General features: G+C 39.0%; 1 protein-coding gene across 1 annotated transcript in view; it reads left to right on the top strand.

The window, feature by feature from the left end:
- RWDD3 (RWD domain containing 3) overlaps positions 1–19,388 on the top strand; it is an 83,381-nt gene extending 63,993 nt beyond the window's left edge. Inside the window, exons 2-4 of the transcript XR_008199141.1 lie at positions 14,385–14,507; positions 19,024–19,088; positions 19,335–19,388. The gene's annotated coding sequence lies outside the window, so the exon portion shown is untranslated. The remainder of the gene's footprint in view (positions 1–14,384; positions 14,508–19,023; positions 19,089–19,334) is intronic.
- The last annotated feature ends 7,222 nt before the right edge of the window (positions 19,389–26,610 follow it).

Here is a 26,610-nt window from a genome sequence, read left to right as displayed (position 1 = left end):
GGTATTCACTCTTGCCATCTCCTGTTTGACCACTTCCAATTTGCCTTGATTCATGGACCTAACATTCCAGATTCGTAGGCAATATTGCTCTTTAAGCATTGGACTGTACTTCCATCACCAGTCACATCCACAGCTGGGTGTTGTTTTTGTTTTGGCTGTGGCTCTTCATTCTTTCTAGAGTTATTTCTCCACTCATCTCCAGAAGCACATTGGCCACCTATTGACCTGGGGAGTTCATCTTTCAGTGTCTTATCTTTTTGCTTTTCATACTGTTCTTGGGGTCTCAAGGCAAGTATACTGAAATGATTTGCCATTCCCTTTTCCAGCGGATCATGTTTTGTCAGAACTCTCCACCATGACCCGTCCATCTTGGGTGGCCCTACACGGCATCGCTTATAGTTTCACTGAGTTACACAAGGTTGTGGTCTCTGTGGTCAGATTGGTTAGTTTTCTTTGGTTTTCAGTCTGTCTGCCCTCTGATTAAGAATGACAAGAGGCTTCTGGAAGCTTCCTAATGGAAGAGACTGACTGAGGGGGAAACTGGATCTTGTTCTGATGGGCAGGGCCATGCTCAGTAAAACTTTAATCCAATTTTCTGTTGATGGGTGGGACTGTGTTCCCTCCCTGTTATTTCACCTGAGCCGAACTTTGGTGGAGGTGAAGGTCCCATGCAGGCCCTGCTGCAACTCAGTGCCCCCAACCCTGCAGCTGGCCACCGCCAACCCACGGCTCCGCCAGAGACTCCTGGACACTCACGGGCAAGTCTGGGTCAGTCTTGTGTTCTAAAGAGTTTATTGCATTTGTAAAATGTATTTACAAGGCATTAGGGAAGTTTATAGGAACCAATATTAGCCAGTTTATTGTCCAATAGTTCAGCTTATTGGGGTACCACAGACTCTCATAGCTGATTTTAAAAAGGATTGTTATAATTAAACAAAGAGAAATGAAATTCTCCAAAAGTGAATGTAGCTGCAGTGAGATAGGAAAGTTCGATTAAAGAAAGAGATTATCATGTGCAATCGGAGTGTATAGAAGTATAGGGATGTGTTTTGTTTGTGTCTCTGTGTGTAGAGAGACTCAGACTAGGTGAGAGGGTTTTTAGAGCTGCAAGTTGCCTTTAGAGATTATTTTTCAATTTAATTTAACAAGTATTGAAACTGAAGCACAAAGAGGTTAAATGATCAGTGACCTCCTAATTGATGAATCCAATAAAGCCTGCCCAGACCTTATCTTACTCGGCCACTCTATTGTATTTTGGTTGCTTACCTTTTCCTTTTTCTTGAGGCCTGTGCATAGGCGCTTTCTGCCACCCAGAATGCTTTTCTTTCTGCTCCTTTCTATTCTTGCCCTTTATTTTTACTTTTTCCAGAAGAACACATCTTTTAAATCCTCCTAGTCTCCATCTCTCAAGTAGAGCTTTATTTTAATTCAGTGTTTATCATGAAAATAAAATTTCCAACTTTTAAAGTAGCCTTTTAAGGTTTTCCCCACTCTTCCCTGTTTCCACTCCCCATCCTTTGGTGCTTTTAGTATCACTGATAGACTGTCCATCTGTTTATGTATTGCAACTTTTGGAGGGCAGCAAATCATTGTGATATCTAAGATATTTTCACCCCAAGAACCAATTTCAACTCCCCGGGGGTAAGATCACACCTATTGAGAATGAATACTCTTGTAAAACTTGGATGTCACCAGACTCTCACTGTCTATGGGTTCAAACAAGGTTACAAAGGGCATTAACCTCCCACTCTGCTAACAGAAATCCCGAACTTTTCTATGCAATTTCTTCTCGCCTCAAACTCCTCAGGAGCGTTTACCTGTTTTTATGAAATTGGTCTTTGTTCAGTCTGACTATTTCTGGCTGTAGGCGAACTAGGAACACAGACACTACCCTCTTGGATGAACTGTAGAAGAGCCATCCTCCATGTTGCCGCGGTCCTGATGGTCAAGTCTGCCAAACGCTCCTGGTGGGTAGTGAATCTCATAGCCCTCTGCTGTTGCTGCCACCACAACTGTCTGGTGGGGAAGACAATGGCTGCTCTTGCTGCTGGCTGCAGGTGCCAGCGTCTGCTGGCCTTGGCCAGATTCTCTGGTAGAGCAATTGCTCTACCAGTCAAGGGTGTTTTTTGGGAGCAAAACTACTTCAATTCTCTTTTTACACAAATAAGATCTCCAGGGTACAGCTAAGATACCAGGTGATTTTGCAACTTCCTGGGTGTTCCGTGGTCTGTCTGGCTTCTAAGCTTGGCTCATGCTATTCCATCTTGCTGAAATGCTCTTCTCTTTTTCAAGTGGATAACTCGACTCTGATAACAATATTACAATATTACTTCTTTTAGGAAGCTCCGTGAATTCCCCTTCAGAGACTATGTGTGGTACCCCTCCTACGTATTCACATGGTGTCCCAGATTTCTAGTTATTGTATGCAGACTATTTATTTATCTATATCTCCCACTATGCTCTAAGTTCCTTACAGGTAGAAAACATATAGGTCTAGCCTAGCACAATTCCAGTCATCTAGAAGGCATTCCACAACTGCTTATGGAACAGCTAAATTTATTCTAAATACCTGTAATATAGCAGTGAACAAAATAAAGTCTTTACCCTCTTAGAGGTTACATTCTAGTGTGTAGAATAGAGAAAATATATATAGTAAACAAAATGTATATTATGTTGACAAGGACTAATGAGGAAAATTCAGCAGAAAAGAGGACATAGCATGCCTAACACCGAACTAATTTTTTTTCCTCTTTGAATTTGCTGTATGTTCAGTCTTTCTTATCTTAGCAGATACAACTCCATTCTTTTGGTTGTTTGGATCAAAACCCTGGAACTCATCCTTCCTCTTTCTCTTACACTCCTCATCCAACTGTTTTTGTCTCCTTCTGCTAGGATGCAAATCTCACGAAGGGAATAATCCTTGCCTATTTTGTTTATTTTTTGTCCTGAGCACCAGGCCAATAATTGCTCATATTGACACTGGGTACATATTTGGTGACTTGAACAGAAGAGAAATAGGAAGTTGTCAGTTAGTGGAGGCCATTGCAACGATAATGATCGGGACAAAGGTGATTTTTTGCGGAGACCTGAAGAAAGTGAGGGAATAAGCTGTGTGAGTCTGAGGGAAGAAACATCCAGGCAGTGTAAATGTCATGGGGCAGGAATGTCCTTGGTGTGTTCTGTGATGCATAAAGAGGCAGCAAGACTGGAGTAGAGTGAATCAGAAGTGAGAGTAGGAGAAGAAGGAAGTAAGGAGATGGCAGTCCAGATCCCTCAGAGACAAAGGTTATGACAATTATTTGACTTTTATTGTAGATGAAATGAGAAACCAGTTGGACGATTTTGTGGGCGGTAACACTATCCAGTTCAGCTTGACTAGCTCACTGTGGTGACTATATTGACAGTAGACTACAGGGAGCCAGGGCAGAAACAGGAAGACTAATATGGAACTCTGAAATAAATTGAGAAAGATGCTGTTGGGTTTACACAAGATTAGCAGCTGGGAGGTAGTAAGAAATGGCCAAATTTTGTATAAATTTTGAATTAAAGCCAATAGGAAACATTGATCTAGATATGAGATGTGAGAAAAAGAGGAACCAGGAATAATTACTGTTTTCTTTTTAAAGTAAAATTTTCTTTGAATATATCAGGCATATAGAAAAATGCCCAAATCATAAGTATATAGCTTGGTGAATTTTTCACAAAGTGACAGTGCAGTCACCTTCTCCAGTGAGACCTAGAACATTACCAGCCCCCAAGAGGCTCCTACCGCGCTACTTCTCAGTAATTTTCCCTAATTCTCAGTGTAACAAGTGACACTGATGCTCCCACTAAGCACAGCTGAACCTGTATTTACAACTTTTGAAAGGTCATATCTTCATTATTATTTAGTTCAAACTATTTTCTAATTTCCATTTTGACTTCTTCTTTAACTGATTTCCAAATATTTGGTGGATGTCCTTGTTATTTTGTCATTGATTTCTAACTTAATTCTACTGGGGTCAGAGAATATGTTAATGGTTTCAATATTTTGAATTTTGGGAGACTTGGGGACTTGTTTTATGATCCAGCATATGGACAATTTTTGTAAATGTCTTATGTCCCTTTAATACATTAGAAGCTGAATTTTACATATGTTAATTAAGGAAAGTTTGTTAATATATCATTTAGTCTGATTATTCAATGAGTAACTGAGAAAAATTTATTAAACTCTCCTACTATAATGTTGGACTTATTCTACTTTTAGTTGGGTCAATTTTTGCTTTACTTAATGAGAGAAGATGAATTTAAAATTGCCACATCTTTCTGGTAGATTAAATTTTTTTACTATTTAAAAAGTGATTTCATTGTAAAGTAAAACATACATACAAACAGAGATCATGTATCACCTATGTGTACAGTTTAAAGGATAAGAGAAAAATAAGCACTACCTTAAAGATACAGAATCTCCTAATCTCCTCATTTATATCACTCCTTGGTCCACTCTCATACTTCTATCTGGAATTTTTTGTTAATCACCCTTGTTTTTAAAAATAGTTTCTCATTATTATAAGCATTCTTGAATCATTGTTTAGTTTTATAAGTTTTCATTTCCATATCTAGTATATTAATTTTTAAGTATCTAAAAATGTCCTTTTTTTTCTGTTTAATAATGGTATACATGATATGTCTCTACTGTTTTAGTGTCATTGTTTCTGTATCACTTTATTTAAATGATTTTTTATATTCAAATGTCCTTATTTAGGCTATGTAAAATTAAAATTTTATCTTTTGAATCTAGTTAGATACACTCTGTCTTTTATTTGAAGAATTTAGTCCATGTATATTTAATGCAATTACTAATATATTTGGAATCATATTTACTGGATACAACAACATCCTTTACCTGCATGCATATGTGCTAAGTCACTTCAGTCATGTCAGAACTGAACTGACTCTTTGTGACCCCATGGACTGTAGCCCACTAGGCTACTCTGTCCATGGGATTCTCCAGGTAAGAACACTGTAGTGGGTTTCCATGTCTTTATCCAATCCTTTACCTAATACAGTCTAATATAGATTAATAGTTTTACCACTTCCTAGGATTTAAGAATATATTATATCTATTTTTCCTTTTCTGCTGTTTGAATTATTGCTGCCATATATTTTAATTATACATGTATTTAAACTTCAGACTTAAACTGAACATAGCAAGGAAAACCACTAGAACATTCAGGTATGACCTAAATCAAATCCCTTATGATTATATGGTGGAAGTGACAAATAAATTCAAGGGATTAGCTCTGATAGAGTACCTGAAGAACTATGGACGGAGGCTCGTGACATTGTACAGGAGGCAGGGATCAAGACCATCCACAAGAAAAAGAAATGCAAAAAGGCAAAGTGGTTGTCTGAGGAGGCCTTACAAATAGCTGTGAAAAGAAGAGAAGTGAAAGGCAAAGAAGAAAAGGAAAGATATACCCATTTGAATGCAGAGTTCCGAAGAATAGCAAGGTGAAATAAGAAAGCCTTCCTCAGTGATCAATGCAAAGAAATAGAGGAAGACAATAGAATGGGAAAGACTAGAGATCTCTTCAAGAAAATCAGAGATACCAAGGGAACATCTCATGCAAAGATGGGCTCAATAAAGGACAGAAATGGTATGGACCTAACAGAAGCAGAAGATATTAAGAAGAGGTGGCAAGAATACACAGAAGAACTATACAAAAAAGATCTTCACAACCCAGATAAACATGATGGCATGATCACTCATCTAGAGTCAGACATCCTGGAATGTGAAGTCAAGTGGGCCTTAAGAAGCATCACTATGAACAAAGCTAGTGGAAGTGATGGAATTCCAGTTGAGCTATTTCAAATCCTAAAAGATGATGCTGTGAAAGTGCTGCACTCAATATGCCAGCAAATTGGGAAAACTCAGCAGTGGCCACAGGACTGGAAAGGGTCAATTTTCATTCCAATCCCAAAGAAAGGCAATGCCAAAGAATGTTCAAACTACCACACAATTGCACTCATCTCATATGCTAGCAAAGTAATGCTTAAAATTCTCCAAGTGAGGCTTCAACAGTACCTGAACCATGAACTTCCAGATGTTCAAGCTAGATTTAGAAAAGGCAGTGGAACCAGAGATCAAATTGCTGACATCATTGGATCATCAAAGAAGCAAGAAAGTTCCGGAAAATTCTGCTTCTACTTTATTGACAATGCTAAAGCCTTTGACTGTGTGGATCACAACAAACTATGGAAAATTCTTCAGGAGAAGGGACTACCAGACCACCTGACCTGCCTCCTGAGAAATCTGTATGCAGGTCAGGAAGCAACAGTTAGAACTGGACATGGAACAACAGACTGGTTCCAAATGAGAAAGGAGAATTGTCACCATGCTTATTTAACTGCTATGCAGAGTACCTCATGTGAAATGCTGGGCTGGATGGAGCAGAAGCTGGAATGAAGATTTCTGGGAGAAATATCAATAACCTCAGATACACCACCCTTATGGCAGAAAGCAAAGAGGAACTCAAGAGCCTCCTGATGAAAGTGAAAGGGAAGAGTGAAAATGTTGGGTTAAAACTCAGCATTCAGAAAACTAAGATCATGGCATCTGGTCCCATAACTTCATGGAAATAGATGGGAATCAATGGAAACAGTGAGAGACTTTATTTTCATGGGGTTCATAATCACTGCAGATGGTGACTGCAGGCAAGAAATTGAAAGTTGTTTTCTCCTTGGAAGGAAAGTTATGACTAACCTAGACAGCATATTAAAGAGCAGAGACATTACTTTGCCAACAAAGGTCCATCTAGTCAAAGCTATGTTTTTTCTAGTAGTCATGTGTAGATGTGAGAGTTGAACTATAAAGAAAGCTGAACATTGAAAAATTGATGCTTTTGAACTGTGGTGTTGGAGAAGACTCTTGAGAGTCCCTTGGACTACAAGCAGATCAAACCTGTCAATCCTAAAGGAAATCAGTCCTGACTATTCATTGGAAGGACTGATACTGAAGCTGAAACTCTGAGATTTTGACCATCTGATGAGAAGAACTGACTATTGGAAAAGTCCCTGATGCTGGGAAAGATTGAAGGCAAGAGGAGAAGGGGATGGCAGAGGATGAGATGGTTCGATGGCATCACTGACTCGATGGACATGAGTTTCAGCAAGCTCTGGGAGTTGGTGATAAACAGGGAAACCTGGCGTGCTGCAGTCCATGGGGTCGCAAAGAGTCAGACATGGCTGAGTGACTAAACTTTAAGCTTCACCACATGTTATTATTGTCATTCATGTATTTAACTCCTGTTGGCCTTCACTTTTTCTTGCATTTCTGTCTTTCCATCTAGGATCATTTTCCTCTTGTCTAAAGAATCCCCTTCAGCATTTCTTTTAATATGGGTCTGCTAACAACAATTTTTTTCTGATGCCTTTGTGTTTGAAGGATATTTTCATTGTGTTTAGACTTCTAAATTGTTGATAATTTCTTTCAGCACTTTAAGATGTCATTCTATTTTCTTCTTGCTTCTATGGTTTCTGTTGAGAACTTAGTTATCATTGTTGTAGTTCCTTTGAAGATACTATGCTTTTTTATCTGGCTCTTCTTATGGCTTATTCTTTGTCATTCAGCAGTTTTACTATGATGTGACTAGTAATGTCTTTATCCCACTTGGGGTTTGATATTATTCATCTATTTTGAAAAGTTCTCAGACATTATCTGTTCAAACAATGCTTTTGCCTCCATTTCCTCTCTAATCTATTTCTGTACTTCTGAGTTTCCAGTTTCACTTAGAAATTTGCCAGCTCCCATGTGTCTCTTTCATTCTTTTCTTTAATTCCTTTTTTCCCTTTGGTCCTTTGGTCTGAATATTCTCTGTGGACCTATCTTACAATAATAATCTTACTCATTTCTATTTAATCTGCTATTAAACTCATCTGTTGAGTTCTTAATTTTGATCACTGTATTTTTCAGTTCTGGAATTTATGCATAATTCTCTTTTTATTGATTTTATTTCTCTGGTAAGAGTATCTTTTCATCTTTTTTGAAAAACATATTAATACCCTATATTATGACTCTAATATTTGCGTCACCTATGACCTTATTGCTATTTTCTTTCTTTCTGTGATCTGATTCCTTGGTATATCTAGTAAGTTTTTATTGAATGCCAGACATTTTGTATGAAAAATTGTAGGGGTTGTGGATGATGCTATTCTTCTCTAGAGAACTTACATTTTATATAATGGTAGGCAGCTAGAATAGGAACAGAAAAATTCAATCCAATTCCTGTATGATGATAAAGAGTCTGGATTTCAGAATTTTTAAGGTTCTAGATTCATCTGCCTGGGTTCAACTTGTAGGCAGATAATCTTGGGCAAGTAACTTAGTATTTCAATCCATTAATTTTCTTGTTGATAGCACAGGAAAAATAGCAGTACTTTCCTCACAGGACAGTTATGAAAATTAAATGAATTAATACTTGAGAAGTATTTAAATTAGGGACCAACACATAGAAAGTGGCCATTAAATGTTTGCTTTGTAGCTATTAATTTTTGCCTAAGGCCAAAATCATCTCCCTCTGTTTCTGCAGTTAACAAATATTGATTTGGGTGGCTACTGATAGAACTCAATACATGGAGAAAGATTAGACCTTGTTAGCAGATAGGATCAAGAAATGGGGAGGGATTAAAAGGTCTTGGTATATTGAAAACAAAGTCAAAGAGGTAATGTAAGCACTTCAGTGTTTGTCCAAGGTTATCCCAGATAATTTCCTACATGTAATTCAGTTAATTCCCATAATATTAGGTGGAGTTTCAAGGTGCAAGTATTCCAGGAATTGGTCATTTTCTTACTGCCTGTCTCTGAAGTGAACTTGAGATTGGTTAGAGGAAGCAAAGCTCAAGAAGAGGAAATGATTACCTTAAATGGAAGAAAGTGGGGAAAACCGCTAGAGCATTCAGGTATGGCCTAAATCAAGTCCCTTATGACTACACAGTGGAAGTGAGAAATAGATTTAAGGGCCTAGATCTGAGAGACAGAGTGCCTGATGAATTATGGACAGAGCTTCGTGACATTGTACAGGAGACAGGGACCAAGACCATCCCCATGGAAAAGAAATGCAAAAAAGCAAAATGGCTGTCTGGGGAGGCCTTACAAATAGCTGTGAAAAGAAGAGAAGCAAAAAGCAAAGGAGAAAGGGAAAGATATAAGCATCTGAATGCAGAGTTCCAAAGAATAGCAAGGAGAGATAAGAAAGCCTTCCTCAGCGATCAATGCAAAGAAATAGAGGAAAACAACAGAATGGGAAAGACTAGAGATCTCTTCAAGAAAATTGGAGATATCAAGGGAACATTTCATGCAAAGATGGGCTCAATAAAGGACAGAAATGGTATGGACCTAACAGAAGCAGAAGATATTAAGAAGAGGTGGCAAGAATACACAGAAGAACTGTACAAAAAAGATCTTCACGACCAAGATAATCACCATGGTGTGATCACTCATCTAGAGCCAGTCATCCTGGAATGTGAAGTCAAGTGGGCCTTAGAAAGCATCACTACGAACAAAGCTAGTAGAGATGATGGAATTCCAGTTGAGCTATTTCAAATCCTGAAAGATGATGCTGTGAAAGTGCTGCACTCAATATGCCAGCAAATTGGGAAAACTCAGCAGTGGCCACAGGACTGGAAAGGGTCAATTTTCATTCCAATCCCAAAGAAAGGCAATGCCAAAGAATTTTTAAACTACCACACAATTGCACTCATCTCACACGATAGTAAAGTAATGCTCAAAATTCTCCGAGCCAGGCTTAAGCAATACGTGAACCATGAACTTCCAGATGTTCAAGCTGGTTTTAGAAAAGGCAGAAAAACCAGAGATCAAATTGCCAACATCCGCTGGATCATGGAAAAAGCAGGTGAGTTCCAGGAAAGTATCTGTTTCTGCTTTATTGACTATGCCAAAGCCTGTGACTGTGTGGATCACAATCAACTGTGGAAAATTCTGCAAGAGATGGGAATACCAGACCACCTGATCTTCCTCTTGAGAAACCTCTATGCAGATCAGGAAGCAACAGTTAGAACTGGACATGGAACAACAGACTGGTTCCAAATAGGAAAAGGAGTACATCAAGGCTGTATATTGTCACCCTGCTTATTTAACTTCTATGCAGTGTACACCATGAGAAACGCTGGACTGGAAGAAGCACAAGCTGGAATCAAGATTGCCGGGAGAAATATCAAGAACCTCAGATATGCAGATGATACCACCTTTATGGCAGAACGTGAAGAAGAACTAAAAAGCCTCTTGATGAAAGTGAAAGAGGAGAGTGAAAAAGTAGGCTTAAAGCTCAACATTCAGAAAAGGAAGATCATGGCATCTGGTCTCATCACTTCATGGGAAATAAATGGGGAAACAGTGGAAACAGTGGAAACAGTGTCAGACTTTATTTTTGGGGGATCCAAAATCACTGCAGATGGTGACCGCAGCCATGAAATTAAAAGACGCTTTCTCCTTTGATGGAAATTTATGACCAACCTAGACAGAATATTAAAAAGCAGAGACATTACTTTGCCAACAAAGGTCTGTCTAGTCAAGGCTATGGTTTTTCCGGTGGTCATATATGGATGTGAGAGTTGGACTGTGAAGAAAATTGAGTGCTGAAGAATTGATGCTTTGAGCTGCGGTGTTGGAGAAGACTCCTGAGAGTCTGCAAGGAGATCTAACCAGTCCATTCTAAAGTAGATCAATCCTGGGTATTCGTTGGAAGGAATGATGCTAAAGCTGAAACTCCAATACTTTGGCCACCTCATGCGAAGAGTTGACTCATTGGAAAAGACTCTGATGCTGGGAGAGATTAGGGGCAGGAGGAGAAGGGGATGACAGAGGATGAGATGGCTGGAAGGCATCACTGACTCGATAGACATGAGTTTGAGTGAACTCTGGGAGTTGGTGATGGACAGGGAGGCCTGGCGTGCTGTGATTCATGGAGTCGCAAAGAGTCGGACATGACTGAGCGACTGTACTGAACCAAACCGAACCGAACTGAATATTCTCCTTATTCTGTCTCTCAAGCTTGGACTTTATTTCCTTTGGAGTGGTGAATTCTTGACCTAGGATTTTGGAAAAATGTCCTATCAAACAATGAATTTAGGGATAATTTCATTAGAGAAGTTCCTAACTGATGTTTTGTCTTTCATCTTACAAGAATCACTCTAGTAGGCTCATTCCAGTTTGATCGGATTAAAGATACATGATTATGCCACAGACACTGTACATGAAGGAATCTGTGTTTTGACTGGTGATAAATTGATAATCACCTAGCTGGCTAAGCCAGTCCACAGAGAGGCCGTTAATATTGTGAAACTTCAATAAAGTCGGCTGTCAATGCAATAGATAATACAGGTGAACTCCTTGATCTCTCATTGTAATCCTTTGAATCTCTGTTATCCATCACTCTATAATACATTTGTTTAGCAGGGAAATAGGCTTCTCAAATCTTGCCATCAAAGTAAGCCTCCACAATAACATTTTGAAATCTGACACACAAGTCTTAACAACACTGTCAGTACACTATTTAGCTATCAAATTTAGTGAGGTAATGTAAATTTACAGAAAGATGGCAAGAGATTCAAAACTGCTCCTCTTTGTTTTCTTGGACGATAAAAACAGTTTTAGAAGCATGGCCTTCCCCACTTACTTTACCAGGTGGACTTTTGAGTAGCAGGTTTTGGTATGAAGTTTCTGAGATTTTCCTTTTGCTAAGTCTTAAGTGGGACAAAGTGAAGTAAATTAAGTTACAGAAGGTACAGCTTTATTTTTTTTTGAATAGAAGCAAAACTTTGAAGAAGCAAATAATACTGAAAGATATTTTTTATTTGGGAAAAAGGACAAAATTTTTTTATTATCCTGTATTTGGTTTCATTGTCAACTTGAGGTATCACCTCAGTAATTCTTCCTGGAGGACTTGCAACCCACAAAGACCAAAACTCAAGAGTAAAACCAGTCATGACTCCACTTGGCGTTTCTAGGCTTTACTTTTCATGAAGAAGACATTAACTCTTCCTGTGGTATATTTTGAATTTATATGAACATTCTAATGAATGATCTTATTGTGTGCAGTTCAATCTCCTGAGGAAAGAATTTTCTTCTATTTAATCTCAGGAAATAGGATCAGCTCTGCCAAAGTATTATAGAGCCCAAGGAAACACTTCCTGTATTTAAATTAAGCAGCTTTAAAATTGCTTAAAGGAGTCTTAACTAATTAGAATTCCAGTGGAGAAAGCTTGGGAAGGTTTCAGAGAGCTGTATCTGAATCCACTTCTCTTCTACTCCTGGTGGGAATTTTGAAGGGATTTTGCATAGTTTCCCTAGGTGATCAATTACAGACCTACTTTTCCTAATAATTTTTGAATTCATTATTCTCAAATATCAAAATGCACAAAAGAAAATATATTCTTAAGCTATCGTATAAGACATGGTGATTCAACCAAAGGTTTCTTACAGTTAAAAAAAAATAGCTTTCCTCATCTTTATTCAGAATTATCTGGAAGAAGTGTGGAATCAAAACCTTGTGAATAAATGAACTTCTCTTCATGACAGCAAGCTCCACGAGGGCAGGGACCCACATGGTACTTCCTGACTTCTCTCAGAGCAATGTGCATGATATCTTGTACAAAATTAATGTTCAATGGATGTGTGGCTAAATCTACTTATATATATATTGCTTGGAGAAATACTTTTCAGGTATTCCAAAGCATTCTGATCATTTTGAATAAAGGTGGATTATTTCAAACAATCTCTAGGCTGATTTACTTGCACCTGATTTCTCATAGCAGTAGGACTTTCCAAGTGGCAATAGAATGCCACTGGCTAACAAGATATTTGCTTTGGTTTTTGACTCTATCCTAACTAAATTTAATGAAAGGCCTGGGACGTAGGGGAGGTGAGAATAAGATAAAAAATTTTTTAAAAAATACAATGTATTATTATTTCCAAAAGTACAATTATATCTAACATGGTAATTAAAGTAAATTTTCACAGACTTATTGGAGGCATTGTATAATATTTTTAATCACAGTAATAAACAATAAATTGAAATGCTAGGAAGAGAAATGGTAATAACAGCTAATATTTATTGAATTCTCAGATGAGCCATATCTTAACCATGGGAAATATTCCCTTTTAAAGCTTGGTCACATTTTCCAATTTTTATTCAACAATTTGTTTTTCATAAGGTCAGGTATGTTTTAGGCCCAGCTTAATTTCTTTCAGTCCTAGGTATGTGGGCCTGTGCTAATTTTCATGGCCACCTGAATGTTTTTGGATCTTTTAATAGCATTTCATCAGATGCTTTCAAGGATATGCCAGAAAATTCTGTGCTCCTCTACCTTGTGTTTGTAAGCCACACTCAATTCTCCATTCCAGACACATTCAGTCACTGGACTCCGAGGAATCTGAAGAGCTCATCAAGGCACTTCATTTTGTTAAATGTTCCCACTGAGCCTTCATGTACTATGTGGAATTTCATTAATTTGGAACTAAATGTCATTGCATTCAGACAGGGCCAGTCCAGAGGACAGTCAGAGGAATTCAAAGGAAGAAAGAAGCTAGAACACTCAAATACAGAGGAACATGGAGGTACTGAAACAATATTGTTCATTTACAAGAGAGGACAGGCTTAAAGAGATATTTAAGCCATTTAAAACCTCTTTGTATGAAAAAGACAATAGATGAATTTATTGGATTTGGGGAAGAAATATGGTTCCTGCATCATGACTGCATAGTGACAAGGTGGTAAGCAGATAAGCAAGGGAGCAAAAGAATGTTCTTGGTACCGTCCATCTAGGTCTGTTGTGTAGTGAGCGCCCATTAACTTCTGTTGAGTCAGTTGCTGTGAAAGGAGATTTTTCAGGACACCAGATCAAAATACCATAAACACGACTGTCTCAGGAGAATGTTAACTCTGGATGTACTTGTGCAGATGAGAAGTGGGAGGTCAACAGGTAAATGTCTGCTCTGTCTGGATTCAGTGTGTCCACCCACCAACGTGCTTTATAGCAGAAAGGAGACTGCTATAAATGGGAGCCTTGGGGAGTCACTTAGGCTTTTGTTTGATCCTTGAAACATTTTTGTTTGTTCTGTACCCAATGATACCACTATTGGGGAACAGTGGCGTGGGATACTCTTGCACAAGTAACTTGACTTGGATTTTTCACCATGAAAGCAATGCGGTTCTAACAACTGAGGCTCGAAATCTTTTGGAGCTATAATCTTGGATTTTCTCTTTTCTTTCCCTTTCTCTGTTGCTTACAATCCACCTCCACTAACAGGATTTTGTGTATGTTGGTGTATACAGAGTTTCTGATTTTTTAAAATTATTTATTTATTTGGTTGTGTTGGATCACAGGGCTTCCCAGTGGCGCTAGTGGTAAAGAATCTGCCTGCCAACACAGGAGAGGTGAGAGAGGAAGATCCCCTGGAGGAGAGCATGGCAAGCCACTCCATATTCTTGCCTAGAGAACTGTGGCAGGTGAGTTCTTCATTGCAGCACATGGGATCTAGAATGTGTGGACTTAGCTAACCCTCGGCATGTGAGATCTTATTTCCTCCATCAGGGATTAAACCCATGTCTCTTGCATTGGAAGGCAGATTCTTAACCACTGGACCACCAGGGAAGTCCTCAGTTTCTGCCTTGAAGGGTATCTGCAAATGGGAGGAGAAGAGAAGGAAAATGAAAGATCAATTAGCGTGGAGCGATGAAGTATAAAGAGGCAACTGAAGAAAGACTGACTCCCTGCTTCCTTACTTTAAGAAGTTTAATAAAGTGAAGAATGGATTCCTCCGCAGGAGCAGAGCAGTGGTTTCCTTTCTGCCTCTGAGATCTTATAGGATGTTTCTGGAAAGGCCTGTGTGAATCTTATCTTTGGGAGCCCATGCGTGGGAGGGTGGTCCCCTGCTGGCTCCTGTCTCTCCCTGCACTCACACGCTTGACAGAGGGGCTGTTCACTACTCTCTTCTAGGAGTCCTGGGACAGGATTTTTAAGATGGGATGAGACCTTTTGAGAAAAATGTCAATAGGCTGCCATAACCCCTCAGCAAATATTTGCCTCCATTGATTTATTCCTCTGGTTGAACAAAGATTTGCTTTTCCTTGTATTAGGAATTGGGTCTTCCCCGGTGGCTCAGATGGTAAAGAATCTGCCCGCAATGTGGGAGACCCCGGTTCAATCCCTGGGTCAGGAAGATCCCCTGGAAAAGTAAATGGCTACCCACTCCAATATTCTTGCCTGGAGTGTTCTCTTCCATGTAACTTGCATGGACAGAAGGTACAGTCCATGGGGGTCTCACCTTTTCGGTCTTGAGTTAGTATGATGGAGAGGAAGACTTATTAGATTTATTGGCTTGATCTCATTTTTTAAAAAGCAAACTCTTCTGTGATTATTTCACGTATCTGTGAGTTTGGGGTCATTATTTCCAGTGAGCACTGGAATGTGTATGGAAAAATCAGTGTAACATCCGAAAAGTCATCATTAAAAAGTATGACTAGTACCTTACTGCACTTTAGGAACTTCATGGATTTTAAAAAGTGGATTTAAAAAACTTAGATTAAAAATGTAAATTAGCTATTACATTGCTAATAGTGACTGTTTGTGACTCCATGGACTGTAGCCCACCAGGTCCCTCTGTCCATAGAATTCTCCAGGCAAGAATACTGGAGTGGGTAGCCTTGCCCTTCTTCAGGGGATCATCCTGACCCAGGGACTGAACCCAGATCTCCTGCATTGCAGGCAGATTCTTTACCATCTGAGCCACCAGGGAAGCCCAAATTAGCTATATCCTCCAGTAAATTAGGAAACACATTCCTCTGATAATAATACTGTTTATTTGGGACTAAAATAACCCCTAGTATACCAGGTCATGACCCATCCAGTCACAGTTGAATACCATTTGGGGACACTTAGAACTCTACCAAAGAATTCAAAGCCACAACTGGGGATCCAAACAAAAATGCACAGGTGATCTCAGTAAAAGAAGTCTTGGCATGCAGAAGGTGCTCAGTAAATATTTACTGATAGAATAAAACTGAGGACACTGCTAAAGGCATGTGGGGGATAAGTTTTGTGATGCCAACTCTGTACAGCACTGCAAAAGTAGACAACTACTCACGTAGTAAACCACAGCATAGAGGACATTTGGACTTGAACTAGGTATCCTACATTAGCTCAGCCTCTGCTACCAACATGTGTCTGTAGACAAGTCATTTCACCTCTGAAGGCCTCATTTTCCTCTCTGTAAAAAGGAAGACGTTGTCCATGGTTTGTAATGTGCAGCTTTCTTTTTCAAACTGCCTCTTCTGGAGAATTCTAATATACACGTAGGTAGAAGTGGAACTTCTTGGGTTGGATCAGGGAAGGAAGCCTGGAGCCCCACCTGCTGTGCTGCCTCCAGGACCCCTGCTGCACACAGTTTGGAAGCAAGTGGACCTAATAACCTGAGAGGTCCTGTCCAGCTGGGACATTTGCAGGCAGTATTAATAATCAATGTTACAAGGAGAGTGTAGAGGCCAGTGGAGGATATTGGAGGACAGATTTTCAGAAGTACTTATTCAGCCTGTCATCATCTCTCTTCAACCTATCCTGGCTCCAGAGTCTCTAGTTCACTTGGTGACCTCAGTCCGCGCCTCCTACACCTGAACCCTGGGAGTGATGCAGGCTGCCTTCTCACTGCTCAGAGCCAGTACGTCATTCACTGCCCTTTGTTGGGGCCTCTAACTGTTTCTGACACTTTCCTCTCCAACCTCATTTCCACCTCCAGGATTCAGGGAAAGCTATGGTTTTTTCCAAAGTAATGTATGGATGTGAGCGTTGGATCATAAAGAAGGCTGAGCGACTGAGTGACTGAACTGAACTGATCCTCTTTCTCAAGAGTAATTACAACAAATCCCTGACCAGTTTCATTCTTCTCCCAGCTACATCACTCCTTAAATAAGTCTTTTCATTGTTCCCTGTGGCCTATAGGACTGTTCCACCCTCCTTAGAAGGACAGACAGTCCCTCCATGGCTGCCTTTACCCTCCTCCGCAACCTCTACACTGTCATTCACCGTCTTGTACTTTATGCTCTGGCAATACCAAGCTGCCCAAGTGCTTTGGATATACTATGGAGTTTTACACTTTCACCCCTTGGATCAGAGTGATTCTCCTCCATAATTGGCCTCTCACTCTCTTTTCTATAGTTAATTTTTAATATTTCTGTAAGACTTCATGCAAAGGCCCTTCCTATAGGAAACCAGCCAAGTGCCCCACTGTGTCTTTTAGGACTCTGCATGTTGTGCAGATGATACCACATTAATGGCAGAAAACTAAGAGGAACAAAAGAGCCTCCTGATGAAGGTGAAGGAGGAGAGTGAAAAAGCTGGCTTAAAACTCAACATTCCAAAAACTAAGATCGTGGCATCTGGTCCCATCACTTCATGGCAAATTGATGGGGAAAAAGTGGAAACAGTCACAGATTTCATTCTCTTGGGTGCCAAAATCATTGCAGACATTGACTGCAGCCACAAAATTAAAAGATGCTTGTTCCTTGGAAGAATAGCTATGACAAACCTAGAAAGCAGAGACATCACTTTGCCAACAAAGGTCTGTATAGTCAAAGCTATGGTTTTTCCAGTAGTCATATATGGATGTGGGAGCTGGACCGTAAAGAAAACTGAGCACCGAAGTATTGATGCTTCGAACTGTGGTGGTGGAGAAGACGCTTGAGAGTCCCTTGGACTGCAAGGAGATCAAACCAGTTAATCCTAAAGGAAATCAACCCTGAACATTTGTTGGAAGGATTGGTGCTGAAGCTCCAATACTTTGCCCACCTGATGCAAAGAACTGACTCATTGGAAAAGACCCTGATGATGGGAAAGATTGAAGGCAGGAGGAGAAGGAGATGACAGAGGATGAGATGGTTGGATGGCATCACTGACTCAATGCACATGAATTTGAGCAAGCTCTGGGAGTCGGGGATGGACAGGGAAGCCTGGTGTGCTGCAGTCCACGGGGCTACAAAGAGTCGGACATGACTGAGTGACTGAACTGTACTGAGCTGAAGTGACTTATCATGGGGTAATCTCTAGTCTCAACACTTTAGCTCCCTGAATCAGTTTCACTTGAGATCAGTCAAGAGCTCCAAGTGAAGCTCATGGACAAGTCAAGGGCTAATGTGAAGTACAATATTTTCAATATTTAAAAATCAGTTTTTCATATATATTAATATTTATTCTATTCCCATATTTATCATAGAGCTATTTTAAGCTTTAAAAATACTATTTGTTTTTCCTGTTAATAAACTGCATTGTTTAGGAAGAGAAAATATAAATATACAGGTGAAAGATGTTGAATAAATTTATGCAAGTAAACCTTTGGGTCTTTGAGGGTAATTTTCAGTTGTTCATTTGTCCTAACATGAGCCTCAGGGGGTGAATGCTCACCAGGTCCCCCAGCCCTGGCGTGCTTGAGAATCTCAGCCAGGCAAACAAACTTCTTCAGGATGTAGCTTTCCCTTGGCTTGCCATGAGGTGGCCATGAGGGCCACCTGAAACTGACATGGCGCCTTTTTATGAATTAGGAAAAGGCAATCTCTTTGCTCTGATGCAGCCCCAAAGGTACAGGGCTTTAGCAACTGAGCCATGCCTTTATGCTGAGAAAAAGGTGACTTTGCTCTAGGCAGATAGCTCTACGGAAAGGTAGCTGGATTTGAGCCTCTCTACAGGCACCTTCATGAAGCACGGACTTATCCTGCCTATGCGAGGAGCCACTGAGCTCCCCTTGGACCCTAAATGATGATCTGGGCTGCCAAATAAGCAGGGAAAGGAATACCGTGGTCTCTCTGAAGAGCATTTCTTGGGCTCCTTTGTAAATCCAGCTTGTGTTTTGACGGGGCCAATCTTGGGTGCTTCCTAAGCTCTGACCCAGAGAACTCCTTCCTTTGAATAGAATTGTCACTTTGTGTAGCTTATTTTGCTAAGTGTGTAGCTTATTTTGTTAATCTGTCACAACAGGAGCCAAACAAAATGGTGATCACTGGCTTGCATGTGTGGAGCCTCTTCGTTTCTTGCACTCCGCAGTAAGCATTATTCACAAGCAGTTAATTATTGGTCTTCATGCATAAAATGAATGTGACATTGGAGACAGATGTTTATTGTTTGTGACATATATATTTTTTTCAAAATTCCAGCTACTGAAATTGGCTGAAATTATCATCACAAAACACAGCATTTGTACATTCGGGGTCTTTCTGATCTCTGACCTGTGGTAACAGCATGCAGATGTGGCAGTATACACATGGATATACTTTTCTTTTTATTGACAGGATGGATGGAGTTTCTCTAACTGTGCTCAGGCTGAAACGACTGCTGAACTCCACCAGGGGCTGCTGTTGAACTTCTTAAAAAAATCCATGTTTTGGAGGAGAAGGGGGATGGTGTTGGATGGTGAGGGAAGGATGGAAATGGGGGAAGAGGAATAGGAAAAAAAAATCTTGGAAGAAAACCTGACATTTCTGTCTGAGGTGGAGCATGCTTTGTGATGCCACACATGGAATGTTTCGGAAGTGTCAGTAATAAATACTTCTCTCAGAAATCTTTATATTCTAAATCTCTGCATATCATACCCCAAGGAGAGTCGTACAAAGACATAGCTGTCAGGGTCTAATTTTGGATCTGAAAACTATGGCGGTTGTCAGGCATCTTTTCCCATGTGTGATATTTATCTTTTCTCACAAACAAACTGAGTGCAGGCTTTTTAATTAATTTCCAGTGTCTCCCGTGATAATTTCCCCCCTAATATATTAATACGATGATTTAAACCTTCATTCAGAGGCAGACTTTCAGATGAAAATCACTAAAGGCTTAGATGGTGTTTAGTATTATCAATAAGCTACATGTTCGTTGGTTTGTAAGGAATCAATAAAGTTGCCCTTTCTTCCATTTTTATTTTTAGAGGCATCAGTGGGATTTTATCTCTTTTAAGTATATTAAGGAAATCATGAGTGAGTTGATTTTGTAATTTTTCTTCTTTTGATTGGAGGCAGTACTTAGTCTGTTTCTCTTATTGCTTCTGGAAGACTTACTTTTAGAGAACTTCTCAATTTGATGATGAGGGAGTGAATTTTCTTCTTTACAGTATTCTCTTCAGAGAAACTTAATTTCTTTTTTATACAAAGGAACCAGAAATAGATCATTGAAGGGGTATATCCCTGAAATATACAAATCAGATGGGGATAGCAAGTGAATTCATCTATTCATTTCTTGTCCAATATCCCTCTTAATAGAAAATGTAGAATAAAAAGCATCACAGCATAAAAATCCTAAGGACAGTAGTAAGTTGAAGTTAAATGCATGTTTCTTAAACAGCATATTTTTTAGATAAATAGGAGTAAAATTTGCTTCTTCCATAACAAGAAGTCATGTGGGGCAGAATTTTATTTATTTTTGGTAATGCTTATATCTTTGTTTAATATTATTATACTCTTAGATTAAAGGTTGCCTCAAATTTCATGAAGATTTTTTTTCTCAATTCACCTTTAAGATATTTGATTACTGGGGTGATAGGTCAGTCCTTGAAGAAATATTTGTCTTTCTCTGGAAAGGACATTCGAACACCATTGGAAAAATCATGGCAATAAAGGAAATTCTTAGAGTCTTATATGAGACTTTTAATTGTTGGCAGTCAAAACATTAAATTCTTGGAAATGGGTGAAACTCCTTGTTCTTATAGGACTGGAGCTTACCTTTGTGACTTTTTTTTTTTTTACATATGAGGATTTGTTTCTTGCCTTCTGTCTCCAAATCTCACCACCCATCATACACATGCTTTCCCCAGATCTATTAGAAACGTTTAATACCCAAATATCTATCTCATGAGAATGGAATTTTTAAGATGAGATCTCTCTGTTAATAATTTGTATTTTTTTCCTGCCTTGCAAGTTGCATGTAAGCACCACAGAAATCAACCTTTAAACACAGATTGATTCTGACAGCTTTTATTTTATGTGATTTCCAAGAATTGGTTTAGAAATGCTTCTTAATTGAAATAGTTCTCCTTTTTGGCTTTTATTTTATTGTCCTTTACTTCTTGACATCTTGTACATTAAATCAGAGGCTGTTTTAGAGACATGAAATGACAGCTTTTTCAGAGCCCGATTCTGGATCCTGATAGATCTGCACTTCTCAAAGCAGACAGGCTGCTCGCCACAGCCTCCGAGAAGCTTCCTGCATGATGGGCACGTCACCTGGAAACACAAGCATAAACTGCAGGTTAATCACCAAGGACTGACTTGTGTCAATTCCCCATTGCCCTGCTCCCCATCTAAGAGAAAGAATGCCAAGAACTCTTTTTTCTTTGCTATTTAATAACAGAATCTGGGCTCAAGTTTAGTTTGAAATTATATTTCCTCTCGGCCAGGTTGGAAAGGCTACTCGTGTAATTTAGTAGTGTGTTGTAAAGAAAAATCAAAGCGTCCTCATGGAATATTTCTCCCCATTGTATCTTCCTGTGATGAGAGAACATAAAGTGAATGAGACGTGACACAGGCAAGCACGGAGAACACATTTCTTCTACTGAAATTCTCAGGAAAACGCTATCTGTGTTACTGTGATGTTTTGGAGTTAGAAAAGGGTTATTTGGGAAAAAAGAGTCAGGAGGAATAAAAATGAGACAGGATGCAAAAATATGATAACACAGTGAAGAATGGTGCAACCGACCAGACCAGTTCTTGTTCGAGGTGGAATGCAAACATTTGATAATGGGAATGCTAACAAGATGAGTACTCTAGATTTGTTTTTCAGTTCTACCTAACTCTTTGTAACTTTACAATGTAAGAGTCAGAAATTGGAGCCAATTACCATAATATGTGGTGGTTTGGTGGGAGCATGTTCTACATCAGACAGTTAAAAGGTTTTATTGCTATTAGGAGCATGTTAATGCCCTTGATAATGTCTCTACTTGCATTGTAATGTCTCTTGTCGAAGTATGGAATTCTTTTATCTTCTTATTACATTATGCAAAAACTTGAATTGAAAAGATATTTGCAGGAACATTTAAAGTAGTGCATCAATCAGCTTCAAAGAAGAGAAAATGTTCTCGGAATAGCTTATAAAAGGATAACTGTCAGTTTTATTTTGGATGAACAAAGGCGGCAACGTAAAAAGCACTTTATTGTAAAAGCATAGTGTGCAATTCAATAAATATGCCAGATAAATATAAGAGAGAAGAAAGTTCGTAATTATCTGATGACTTAAATGTAATTTAAGTAATACTTTTAAAATGCATCTAGCAGTGCAGTACTCTTTTTCTACAGGTTCCAAGTTCTAGCCTCAGAGGCCCCATTAGGTGATAATTTAACTCTCCCTGATAACATAAGAATTTGAATGGATTAGTCATGGTCCTGTTTATAATTTATCTTGGGAAGATACAGGAAGGAGCGTGAGTGGAAAGCATTAGAAAAAATTTTAACAACAACTTAATGGTGCAAGCTCTTCAAAATGATTTGTTATTATCTGCACAGAGCTCAGTTGTTTCTCATATAGTCTTTGCTGCTATAAGACAATTTTGAATTTGAATATAAAAGTATTGTGACTTGAAATAGCATTTCCAAGCGTTTTACGTTTGGTAGGAAAATCCGTTAGCAGAGTAATTTCTGGAGTTTCTAAATTAGGGGTGCTTTGTTACTTTTTATATGAGGATGCTTATACCTTTTTTGATGATTAGAAATATTTTTATTATTTTAGGTAGATGGATTTTAGCTGTAAAGGCTAAACTAAAAACTTTGTTTTCAAATGCGTTTCTCAGTTAATAAATTTTAACCTGATAAATGCTGCAGAGATGACTCTTTTAGATAAGGTTTGAGAATCTACAGAGAGAACTGTCTAAAGAAAAACAGTCAGATCCAGCATATAGAAAACATAAATTTTTGGAGTAGGAAAAAAGCTATTTACAGAACTCAAGTTTTCTATGATTTGTTTCTATACATACTTACATGAAAATTCCAATCAGTCAAAATCTGTCTTTTGTTTTGTAACCTGACAAAAGGATGCTAATTCCTGATTAAATATAGTAATATAAATTTTCTCCCAGACTCAGGCCTTTCTGAGATTCAGAAAACTTCATTTTAAGTCAGGCTAATTCACTCCCCACACCATTGCAGCTTATAAAACTATATTAATGCTTGTAACATTTCTAAGAAATAATCTTCATTTATTAAAAAACTGCAAATATGGCACCTTGTAATAAGAAATCAATTCATAACTTTATTTGTGACATCATTTTGCTAGCAACGGATTTCTCATCGCTATTGTACATGACGCCTAATTAATTAAAATAATTTTCTCCTCCTTTCAGTGGGTTTCATCCAGACTCTGGAAAACAGTTCTCAGTCTCTTGCTGTTCTCTGATATGCCCCATTTTCTCACCCCTCCATTCTCTTGGCCTATTTGGGAACACTCTCATTTTGAAAGTACACAGAAAATTATCTCGTAAGAGAAATTTAATAACAACGGAACTTCTGAGATTTTGAAAGCGTAGAATTCTTAAGTTATTGAACTATGGGAAAAGCTGTAATTTATAACCGGCAAGTTAGTATGTTGTACACATCTGTGTACTGTTTCAGAAAATAAAGGTTGTTACCATAGCAACTGCCACATAATATGGAACATACGTTATTTGTGAGATGCCAGACTTCGTGTTAAAAAAAAAAACCAACTCCCTCCTCATGGCTGCTCTCTGATGTTTCAGGGATTTCTTTCTTTCTTACTTTTTTTTTTTTTTTAAACTATTATAAGGGATTTTCTTCTTTCATGTCCTATTATTTTAAATATTTTTGTTATTTTCAGTTTTCCATATGTTTAGAGTTTGTCTGCTAAATTGATAACTTTGCATAGTACTGCTATGATTTGGTGACTACAGCTGAGATATTTTCTCATCTAGCTCATTTTAATTTTAAAGAAATTCTAGCTACTTTTTAGATATATCAACAGGTACATAGTAAAGACACATGTAGCTACTGTGAATACAACAGGTAATGTAACATTTTGTTTGAGATGGCCCATTTAGGGTTTTATAATTTTGTATTGTAAAACCATCACGATATTTAACCCCTCTTAAAAAATTAAAATGTCACAAAATGTGAACCTATTTATGGATGCCATATTTAATTTCACTTGAAGTAATTGTTTAGACAGTATCGATCATTTTATGATGAGAAAATTTAACTCCTTTATGAAAGGAAATTTTCCAGACTTTCTTCATAAGTGGTAGTGTCAAAGAATAAAGAAAGTTGCAAAAAAATATGAAATCTCAATTATAGGCAGAATAATGACTCAATAAAAGAAAAAAGGTAACAATAAAAAATAAGGCTGGATCAGGGATCAGAATGTCCAACTAGTTTGAAATAAATGTCTGAAAACAGTGTGATACTTTCAAACAGTTTAGAGCTTTTTTATAAGCAGAAGCATCTGACATGATTGAATTTCTTGTGCAAAGTGACTTTTTAGTCTAGATTTAATATATAATTGTAATCGTTGACAGATTTCATCAGGTTAGAGGCTTCCTGGGGCACAGTATCTGAGTTTCCCTTTGCAATGGACAGGATGTGAAGTACTAGCTCTCCTTAGATTCAACTGTCTCTGTATCTTCAGAATGATCCGTGTCATAAAAACGTACCGCATCAATCCTAGAAATGAAACACTTCTGGTAGAAAATGGCTGAATGAAAAATACCTTTCCTTTCTTCAAAAAAACCTCAAACCTTAATAGTTAAATCAATATACATTTATTAAACATCCAGCATGTGCCAGACACAGTTTTGGGAATATAAAGATGAATAACTACTTCCCTGTCTCTGGGGAAAGCACCAGTCTGGTCAGAGAGAGAAGGGCGCTGCTCACACAATGAGGTACATGCTGTGACCTAGTTTTCCATGGGCCTCCCCTGTCAACAACACCAACAACAGCAACAATAACAGCCAACATTGATTGAACACATTTTTTGACAGATACCTCGGGTGCATTTTGTAATTTAATCCACACAATAGTGCTCTGAGGGTTTTACTCACAAGGAAGTGAGGCTGAAGGAGTTTGAGTAGCTTGCCTAAGGTTATACAGCTGAGTTGGGATCCTCAAATTTGTTATACCTGAGATAATACATCTTGCCTACATGGCCCCATCTGCACAGCTGCCATCCTCAGCCGTGATAACTCGCTCCCTCCCTGGACTCTATGGCGTCTGTCCAGCTTGCTTCCCTGCTGCCATGTTGTCTCTACAGTCCGCCTCCACGCAGCTCCCAGAGTGGAGAATATTTATCAGCTCACGTGTCTCCCTTGCTTGGACCCTTCCGGTTTTTCATCAAGCATAGAATGTAACCCAAGTTCTTTGCCACGGTTTATGGTATCCTGCGGTTTGCTGTCCCTCAGTAGCCCCTAAATTTCTGTTCCCACTGCTCTCACTCAAGCTCATCGGCTAGGCTTTAGACCAGTGATCAGCACACTTTTTTCTGTGAAGGACCAGAGAGTAAATATTAAAGGTTTTTCAAGCCACACGGTTTGTGTTGCAGTTACTCAACGCTGCTATGACAGCACAAAATCAGCTACGGGTAATAGATGAACAAATGTTCCAATAAAGCTTCACTTATGTACACAGGGAACAGGCTGGATTTGGCCCACTGACCAGTCTGCTGACCTCTGTTGTGGACTTTGTCCTTTTGTTCCTCCAGTATGTCAAGTCTCCAAAACTTAGGGTCCCACTCTCTGTCTCCAGAACCCCTGAGCTGCCATTCTGGCCATGTGTCCTCACTGTGAATGAGAGACTTTGACTGCTGTATTTAAGGAGGTCCCTCTATCCCACCTGAACACCAGATCACCAGCTTTACTGCCTTCACAGCTCTCAGACAGAAAAGACTTCTTTAACTTGATTTCTTGCTTTGTTATCTGTGTCCCTGCTATAAGGTGAGCTGTGTGTGGGGAGGAATTTTTTGCCTTGCTCACTGTCATAGTTCCATGAACTGTAGCAGAGGCGGAGGCACAGACTAGATGCTCTGTAAATACCTTTGGGTTTCCCAGGTGGCACCAGTGGTAAAGAACCTGTCTGCCAATGCAGGAGATGTAAGAGACATGTGTTCAATCCCTGGGTCAGGAAGATCCCCTGGAGGAGGACATGGCAACCCACTCCAGTATTCTTGCCTGAAGAATCCCATGGACAAAGGAGCCTGGCGGGCACATAGGGTTGCATAGAGTTGGACATGACTAAAGTGACTTAGCACACACACTCAAATATCTTCATTTGAATAGAGCACAGGCCTATCTGAAACCAAGGCATGTGCTTTTCATGATGTCTCAATATTTTCCTTCTGAAAAAAAGTGGTCCCACCAATGACAGTTTGAGGGATTCATCACATTGGACTCTTAGAGGGCCTCCGTACCCTGGCAAATCAACCCCTTCATGTATTCCTGGTTGACCTCAGGGAATGTGTTCCACGGGCATGTGAGTTGGGCTGATGTCTCACACTGTGGCGTCCACTGAGTATTGCCCCCTCGTTTGTTGTTATCAGGCTGCCCTGGTGGCTCAGATGGTAAAGAATCTGCCTGTAATGTAGGAG

Source organism: Budorcas taxicolor, chromosome 3, assembly GCF_023091745.1.
Source record: "Budorcas taxicolor isolate Tak-1 chromosome 3, Takin1.1, whole genome shotgun sequence".
Classification (NCBI taxonomy): Eukaryota; Metazoa; Chordata; class Mammalia; order Artiodactyla; family Bovidae; genus Budorcas; species Budorcas taxicolor.
This window is presented reverse-complemented; position numbering and strand designations above follow the sequence as displayed.